Source organism: Oncorhynchus nerka, unplaced genomic scaffold, assembly GCF_034236695.1.
Source record: "Oncorhynchus nerka isolate Pitt River unplaced genomic scaffold, Oner_Uvic_2.0 unplaced_scaffold_822, whole genome shotgun sequence".
NCBI classification, from domain to species: Eukaryota; Metazoa; Chordata; class Actinopteri; order Salmoniformes; family Salmonidae; genus Oncorhynchus; species Oncorhynchus nerka.
Window position 1 is genome coordinate 180,371 of NW_027040440.1, and position 9,647 is coordinate 190,017.

Sequence of the window (9,647 nt, forward strand, 5' to 3'; positions counted from 1 at the left end):
GGAGTAATATGATCAAATTTTTGGTTCTAGTCAGGATTCTAGCAGCCGTATTCAGCACTAACTGAAGTTTATTTAGTGCTTTATCCGGGTAGCCGGAAAATAGAGCATTGCAGTAGTCTAACCTAGAAGTGACAAAAGCATGGATTAATTTTTCTGCATCATTTTGGACAGAAAGTTTCTGATTTTTGCAATGTTACGTAGATGGAAAAAAGCTGTCCTCGAAATGGTCTTGATATGTTCTTCAAAGAGAGATCAGGGTCAGAGTAACGCCGAGGTCCTTCACAGTTTTATTTGAGGCGACTGTACAACCATTAAGATTAATTGTCAGATTCAACAGAAGATCTCTTTGTTTCTTGGGACCTAGAACAAGCATCTCTGTTTTGTCCGAGTTTAATAGTAGAAAGTTTGCAGCCATCCACTTCCTTATGTCTGAAACACATGCTTCTAGCGAGGGCAATTTTGGGGCTTCACCATGTTTCATTGAAATGTACAGCTGTGTGTCATCCGCATAGCAGTGAAAGTTTACATTATGTTTTTCGAATAACATCCCCAAGAGGTAAAATATATAGTGAAAACAATAGTGGTCCTAAAACAGAACCTTGAGGAACACCGAAATTTACAGTTGATTTGTCAGAGGACAAACCATTCACAGAGACAAACTGATATCTTTCCGACAGATAAGATCTAAACCAGGCCAGAACATGTCCGTGTAGACCAATTTGGGTTTCCAATCTCTCCAAAGAATGTGGTGATCGATGGTATCAAAAGCAGCACTAAGGTCTAGGAGCACGAGGACAGATGCAGAGCCTCGGTCCGTTGCCATTAAAATGTCATTTACCACCTTCACAAGTGCCGTCTCAGTGCTATGATGGGGTCTAAAACCAGACTGAAGCATTTCGTATACATTGTTTGTCTTCAGGAAGGCAGTGAGTTGCTGCGCAACAGCCTTCTCTAAAATTTTTGAGAGGAATGGAAGATTCGATATAGGCCGATAGTTTTTATATTTTCTGGGTCAAGGTTTGGCTTTTTCAAGAGAGGCTTTATTACTGCCACTTTTAGTGAGTTTGGTACACATCCAGTGGATAGAGAGCCGTTTATTATGTTCAACATAGGAGGGCCAAGCACAGGAAGCAGCTCTTTCAGTAGTTTAGTTGGAATAGGGTCCAGTATGCAGCTTGAAGGTTTTAGAGGCCATGATTATTTTCATCATTGTGTCAAGAGATATAGTACTAAAAGACTTGAGCGTCTCTCTTGATCCTAGGTCCTGGCAGAGTTGTGCAGACTCAGGACAACTGAGGTTTGGAGGAATACGCAGGTTTAAAGAGGAGTCCGTAATTTGCTTTCTAATAATCATAATCTTTTCCTCAAAGAAGTTCATGAATTTATCACTGCTAAAGTGAAAGCCATCCTCTCTTGGGGAATGCTGCTTTTTAGTTAGCTTTGCGACAGTATCAAAAAGGAATTTCGGATTGTTCTTATTTTCCTCAATTAAGTTAGAAAAATAGGATGATCGAGCAGCAGTAAGGGCTCTTCGGTACTGCACGGTACCGTCCTTCCAAGCTAGTCGGAAGACTTCCAGTTTGGTGTGGCGCCATTTCCGTTCCAATTTTCTGGAAGCTTGCTTCAGAGCTCGGGTATTTTCTGTGTACCAGGGAGCTAGTTTCTTATGAGACATTTTTTAGTTTTAGGGTGCAACTGCATCTAGGGTATTGCGCAAGGTTAAATTGAGATACTCAGTTAGGTGGTTAACGGATTTTTGTCCTCTGGCGTCCTTGGGTAGGCAGAGGGAGTCTGGAAGGGCATCAAGGAATCTTTGTGTTGTCTGTGAATTTATAGCACGACTTTTGATGTTCCTTGGTTGGGGTCTGACACACACACACACACACACACACACACACACACACACACACACACACACACACACACACACACACACACACAGACAGACAGACAGACAGACAGACGTGTGTTAGGTGTTTATGTACTGGTCTAGGGTTAGGTGTTTATGTACTGGTCTAGGGTTAGGTGTTTATGTACTGGTCTAGTGTTAGGTGTTTATGTACTGGTCTAGGGTTAGGTGTTTATGTACTGGTCTAGGGTTAGGTGTTTATGTACTGGTCTAGGGTTAGGGTTAGGTGTTTATGTACTGGTCTAGTGTTAGGTGTTTATGTACTGGTCTAGGGTTAGGTGTTTATGTACTGGTCTAGGGTTAGGGTTAGGGTTAGGTGTTTATGTACTGGTCTAGTGTTAGGGTTAGGTGTTTATGTACTGGTCTAGGGTTAGGTGTTTATGTACTGGTCTAGGGTTAGGGTTAGGTGTTTATGTACTGGTCTAGTGTTAGGGTTAGGGTTAGGTGTTTATGTACTGGTCTAGGGTTAGGGTTAGGGTTAGGTGTTTATGTACTAGTCTAGGGGTAGGGTTAGGGTTAGGTGTTTATGTACTGGTCTAGGGTTAGGTGTTTATGTACTGGTCTAGGGTTAGGTGTTTATGTACTGGTCTAGGGTTAGGGTTAGGTGTTTATGTACTGGTCTAGGGTTAGATGTTTATGTACTGGTCTAGGGTTAGGTGTTTATGTACTGGTCTAGGGTTAGGGTTAGGTGTTTATGTACTGGTCTAGGGTTAGATGTTTATGTACTGGTCTAGGGTTAGGTGTTTATGTACTGGTCTAGGGTTAGGTGTTTATGTACTGGTCTAGGGTTAGGGTTAGGTGTTTATGTACTGGTCTAGGGTTAGATGTTTATGTACTGGTCTATAGTTAGGTGTATATGTACTGGTCTAGGGTTAGGGTTAGGTGTTTATGTACTGGTCTAGTGTTAGGTGTTTATGTACTGGTCTAGGGTTAGGGTTAGGTGTTTATGTACTGGTCTAGGGTTAGGTGTTTATGTACTGGTCTAGGGTTAGGTGTTTATGTACTGGTCTAGGGTTAGGTGTTTATGTACTGGTCTAGGGTTAGGTGTTTATGTACTGGTCTAGGGTTAGGTGTTTATGTACTGGTCTAGGGTTAGGGTTAGGTGTTTATGTACTGGTCTAGGGTTAGGTGTTTATGTACTGGTCTAGGGTTAGGGTTAGGTGTTTATGTACTGGTCTAGGGTTAGGTGTTTATGTACTGGTCTAGGGTTAGGGTTAGGTGTTTATGTACTGGTCTACTGGTCTAGGGTTAGGTGTTTATGTACTGGTCTAGGGTTAGGTGTTTATGTACTGGTCTAGGGTTAGGGTTAGGTGTTTATGTACTGGTCTAGGGTTAGGTGTTTATGTACTGGTCCAGGGTTAGGGTTAGTATAATAGGCTGGTCTAGTCAGTGTGTTTATGTACTGTATATAAGACCCGCCCCCCCTATTATGCAGAGGAGGACACTGACTAGACCAGACAAAGACTGACCCCCCCCCCCTATTATGCAGAGGGGGACACTGACTAGACCAGACAAAGACTGACCCCCCCCCCCTATTATGCAGAGGGGGACACTGACTAGACCAGACAAAGACTGACCCCCCTATTATGCAGAGGGGACACTGACTAGACCAGACAAAGACTGACCCCCCCTATTATGCAGAGGGGACACTGACTAGACCAGACAAAGACTGACCCCCATAACAGTCTGTAGTAGATATATCCCCATAACAGTCTGTCCCATAACAGTAGATATATCCCCATAACAGTCTGTAGTAGATATATCCCCATAACAGTCTGTAGTAGATATATCCCCATAACAGTCTGTAGTAGATATATCCCCCATAACAGTCTGTAGTAGATATATCCCCATAACAGTCTGTAGTAGATATATCCCCATAACAGTCTGTAGTAGATATATCCCATAACAGTCTGTAGTAGATATATCCCCATAACAGTCTGTAGTAGATATATCCCCATAACAGTCTGTAGTAGATATATCCCATAACAGTCTGTAGTAGATATATCCCATAACAGTCTGTAGTAGATATATCCCCATAACAGTCTGTAGTAGATATATCCCCATAACAGTCTGTAGTAGATATATCCCATAACAGTCTGTAGTAGATATATCCCCATAACAGTCTGTAGTAGATATATCCCCATAACAGTCTGTAGTAGATATATCCCCATAACAGTCTGTAGTAGATATATCCCCATAACAGTCTGTAGTAGATATATCCCCCCCATAACAGTCTGTAGTAGATATATCCCCATAACAGTCTGTAGTAGAGATATATCTGTAGTAGATATATCCCCATAACAGTCTGTAGTAGATATATCCCCATAACAGTCTGTAGTAGATATATCCCCATAACAGTCTGATATATCCCCATAACAGTAGATATATCCCATAACAGTCTGTGTAGTAGATATATCCCCATAACAGTCTGTAGTAGATATATCCCCATAACAGTCTGTAGTAGATATATCCCCATAACAGTCTGTAGTAGATATATCCCGATAACAGTCTGTATATACATAACAGTCTGTAGTAGATATATCCCCATAACAGTCTGTAGATAGTAGATATATCCCCATAACAGTCTGTAGTAGATATATCCCCATAACAGTCTGTAGTAGATACCCCCATAACAGTCTGTAGTAGATATATCCCCATAACAGTCTGTAGTAATCCCATAACAGTCCATAACAGTCTGTAGTAGATATATCCCATAACAGTCTGTAGTAGATATCCCCCGATAACAGTCTGTAGTAGATATACCCCCATAACAGTCTGTAGTAGATACCCCCCATAACAGTCTGTAGTAGATATATCCCCCCATAACAGTCTGTAGTAGATATATCCCATAACAGTCTGTAGTAGATATATCCCCATAACAGTCTGTAGTAGATATATCCCCATAACAGTCTGTAGTAGATACCCCCCATAACAGTCTGTAGTAGATATATCCCCATAACAGTCTGTAGTAGATATATCCCATAACAGTCTGTAGTAGATATATCCCCATAACAGTCTGTAGTAGATATATCCCCATAACAGTCTGTAGTAGATATATCCCCATAACAGTCTGTAGTAGATATATCCCCATAACAGTCTGTAGTAGATATATCCCCATAACAGTCTGTAGTAGATATATCCCATAACAGTCTGTAGTAGATATATCCCATAACAGTCTGTAGTAGATATATCCCATAACAGTCTGTAGTAGATATATCCCATAACAGTCTGTAGTAGATATATCCCCATAACAGTCTGTAGTAGATATATCCCCATAACAGTCTGTAGTAGATATATCCCCCATAACAGTCTGTAGTAGATATATCCCCATAACAGTCTGTAGTAGATACCCCCCATAACAGTCTGTAGTAGATATATCCCATAACAGTCTGTAGTAGATATACCCCCCCATAACAGTCTGTAGTAGATATATCCCCATAACAGTCTGTAGTAGATATACCCCCCATAACAGTCTGTAGTAGATATATCCCCATAAGTCAGTCTGTAGTAGATATATCATAACAGTCCCATAACAGTCTGTAGTAGATATATCCCATAACAGTCTGTAGTAGATATATCCCCATAACAGTCTGTAGTAGATATATCCCATAACAGTCTGTAGTAGATATACCCCCATAACAGTCTGTAGTAGATATATCCCCATAACAGTCTGTAGTAGATATATCCCCATAACAGTCTGTAGTAGATATATCCCCATAACAGTCTGTAGTAGATATACCCCCCATAACAGTCTGTAGTAGATATATCCCCATAACAGTCTGTAGTAGATATATCCCCCCATAACAGTCTGTAGTAGATATATCCCCATAACAGTCTGTAGTAGATATATATCCCCCCCCATAACAGTCTGTAGTAGATATATCCCCATAACAGTCTGTAGATATATACCCCCCATAACAGTCTGTAGTAGATATATCCCCATAACAGTCTGTAGTAGATAACAGTCTGTAGTAGATATATCCCCATAACAGTCTGTAGTAGATATATCCCCATAACAGTCTAGATACCCCCCCCATAACAGTCTGTAGTAGATATATCCCCATAACAGTCTGTAGTAGATATATCCCCCATAACAGTCTGTAGTAGATATATCCCCATAACAGTCTGTAGTAGATATATCCCATAACAGTCTGTAGTAGATATAACAGTCTGTAGTAGATACCCCATAACAGTCTGTAGTAGATATATCCCCATAACAGTCTGTAGTAGATATATCCCATAACAGTCTGTAGTAGATATATCCCCATAACAGTCTGTAGTAGATATATCCCCATAACAGTCTGTAGTAGATATATCCCCATAACAGTCTGTAGTATATATATCCCCATAACAGTCTGTAGTAGATATATCCCCCCATAACAGTCTGTAGTAGATATATCCCCATAACAGTCTGTAGTAGATATATCCCATAACAGTCTGTAGTAGATATATAACCTGTAGTAGATATCCCCATAACAGTCTGTAGTAGATATATCCCATAACAGTCTGTAGTAGATATATCCCATAACAGTCTGTAGTAGATATATCCCATAACAGTCTGTAGTAGATATCCCCCATAACAGTCTGTAGTAGATATATCCCCATAACAGTCTGTAGTAGATATATCCCCATAACAGTCTGTAGTAGATATATCCCCCCATAACAGTCTGTAGTAGATATATCCCCATAACAGTCTGTATAGTAGATACTCCCCCCATAACAGTCTGTAGTAGATATATCCCATAACAGTCTGTAGTAGATATATCCCCATAACAGTCTGTAGTAGATATACCCCCATAACAGTCTGTAGTAGATATATCCCCATAACAGTCTGTAGTAGATATATCCCCATAACAGTCTGTAGTAGATATATCCCCATAACAGTCTGTAGTAGATATATCCCAGTCTGTAGTAGATATACAGATATATCCCATAACAGTCTGTAGTAGATATATCCCATAACAGTCTGTAGTAGATACCCCCCATAACAGTCTGTAGTAGATATACCCCCCATAACAGTCTGTAGTAGATATATCCCCATAACAGTCTGTAGTAGATATATCCCCATAACAGTCTGTAGTAGATATATCCCCATAACAGTCTGTAGTAGATATATCCCATAACAGTCTGTAGTAGATACCCCCCATAACAGTCTGTAGTAACAGTCTGTAGTAGATATATCCCCATAACAGTCTGTAGTAGATATACCCCATAACAGTCTGTAGTAGATACCCCCCATAACAGTCTGTAGTAGATATATCCCATAACAGTCTGTAGTAGATATATCCCCATAACAGTCTGTAGTAGATATATCCCCATAACAGTCTGTAGTAGATATATCCCCATAACAGTCTGTAGTAGATATATCCCCATAACAGTCTGTAGTAGATATATCCCCCCATAACAGTCTGTAGTAGATATATCCCATAACAGTCTGTAGTAGATATATCCCCATAACAGTCTGTAACAGTAGATATATCCCCATAACAGTCTGTAGTAGATATATCCCCATAACAGTCCCCATAACAGTCTGTAGTAGATATATCCCCCATAACAGTCTGTAGTAGATATATCCCCATAACAGTCTGTAGTAGATATATCCCATAACAGTCTGTAGTAGATATATCCCATAACAGTCTGTAGTAGATATATCCCCATAACAGTCTGTAGTAGATATATCCCCATAATAACAGTCTGTAGTAGATATATCCCCATAACAGTCTGTAGTAGATATATCCCCATAACAGTCTGTAGTAGATATATCCCCATAACAGTCTGTAGTAGATATATCCCCATAACATATATACCCCCATAACAGTCTGTAGTAGATATATCCCCATAACAGTCTGTAGTAGATATATCCCATAACAGTCTGTAGTAGATATATCCCCATAACAGTCTGTAGTAGATATATCCCCATAACAGTCTGTAGTAGATATATCCCATAACAGTCTGTAGTAGATATATCCCCATAACAGTCTGTAGTAGTAAGATATATCCCCATAACAGTCTGTAGTAGATATATCCCCATAACAGTCTGTAGTAGATATATCCCATAACAGTCTGTAGTAGATATATCCCATAACAGTCTGTAGTAGATATATCCCATAACAGTCTGTAGTAGATATATCCCCATAACAGTCTGTAGTAGATAACAGTCTGTAGTAGATATATCCCCATAACAGTCTGTAGTAGATATATCCCCATAACAGTCTGTAGTAGATATATCCCCATAACAGTCTGTAGTAGATATATCCCATAACAGTCTGTAGTAGATATATCCCCATAACAGTCTGTAGTAGATATATCCCATAACAGTCTGTAGTAGATATATCCCCATAACCATAACAGTCTGTAGTAGATATATCCCCATAACAGTCTGTAGTAGATATATCATAACAGTCTGTGTAGTAGATAACCCATAACAGTCTGTAGTAGATATATCCCATAACAGTCTGTAGTAGATATATCCCATAACAGTCTGTAGTAGATATATCCCCATAACAGTCTGTAGTAGATATATCCCCATAACAGTCTGTAGTAGATATATCCCCATAACAGTCTGTAGTAGATACCCCCCATAACAGTCTGTAGTAGATATATCCCCATAACAGTCTGTAGTAGATATACCCCATAACAGTCTGTAGTAGATATATCCCCATAACAGTCTGTAGTAGATATATCCCCATAACAGTCTGTAGTAGATATATCCCCATAACAGTCTGTAGTAGATATATCCCCATAACAGTCTGTAGTAGATACCCCCCATAACAGTCTGTAGTAGATATATCCCATAACAGTCTGTAGTAGATATATCCCCATAACAGTCTGTAGTAGATATATCCCCATAACAGTCTGTAGTAGATATATCCCCCATAACAGTCTGTAGTAGATATATCCCCATAACAGTCTGTAGTAGATATAACATCTAGTAGATATAACAGTCTGTAGTAGATATATCCCCATAACAGTCTGTAGTAGATATATCCCCATAACAGTCTGTAGTAGATATACATAACAGTCTGTAGTAGATATATCCCATAACAGTCTGTAGTAGATATCCCCCCATAACAGTCTGTAGTAGATATATCCCCATAACAGTCTGTAGTAGATATATCCCCCATAACAGTCTGTAGTAGATATATAACAGTCCCATAACAGTCTGTAGTAGAGTCTGTAGTAGATATCCCCCATAACAGTCTGTAGTAGATATATCCCCATAACAGTCTGTAGTAGATACCCCCATAACAGTCTGTAGTAGATATATCCCCATAACAGTCAGATATCCCCCATAACAGTCTGTAGTAGATATATCCCCATAACAGTCTGTAGTAGATATATCCCATAACAGTCTGTAGTAGATATATCCCCCATAACAGTCTGTAGTAGATATATCCCCATAACAGTCTGTAGTAGATACCCCCCATAACAGTCTGTAGTAGATATATCCCATAACAGTCTGTAGTAGATACCCCCCCATAACAGTCTGTAGTAGATATATCCCCATAACAGTCTGTAGTAGATATACCCTCCATAACAGTCTGTAGTAGATATATCCCCATAACAGTCTGTAGTAGATATATCCCCATAACAGTCTGTAGTAGATATATCCCCATAACAGTCTGTAGTAGATATATCCCATAACAGTCTGTAGTAGATATATCCCATAACAGTCTGTAGTAGATATATCCCCATAACAGTCTGTAGTAGATATATCCCATAACAGTCTGTAGTAGAT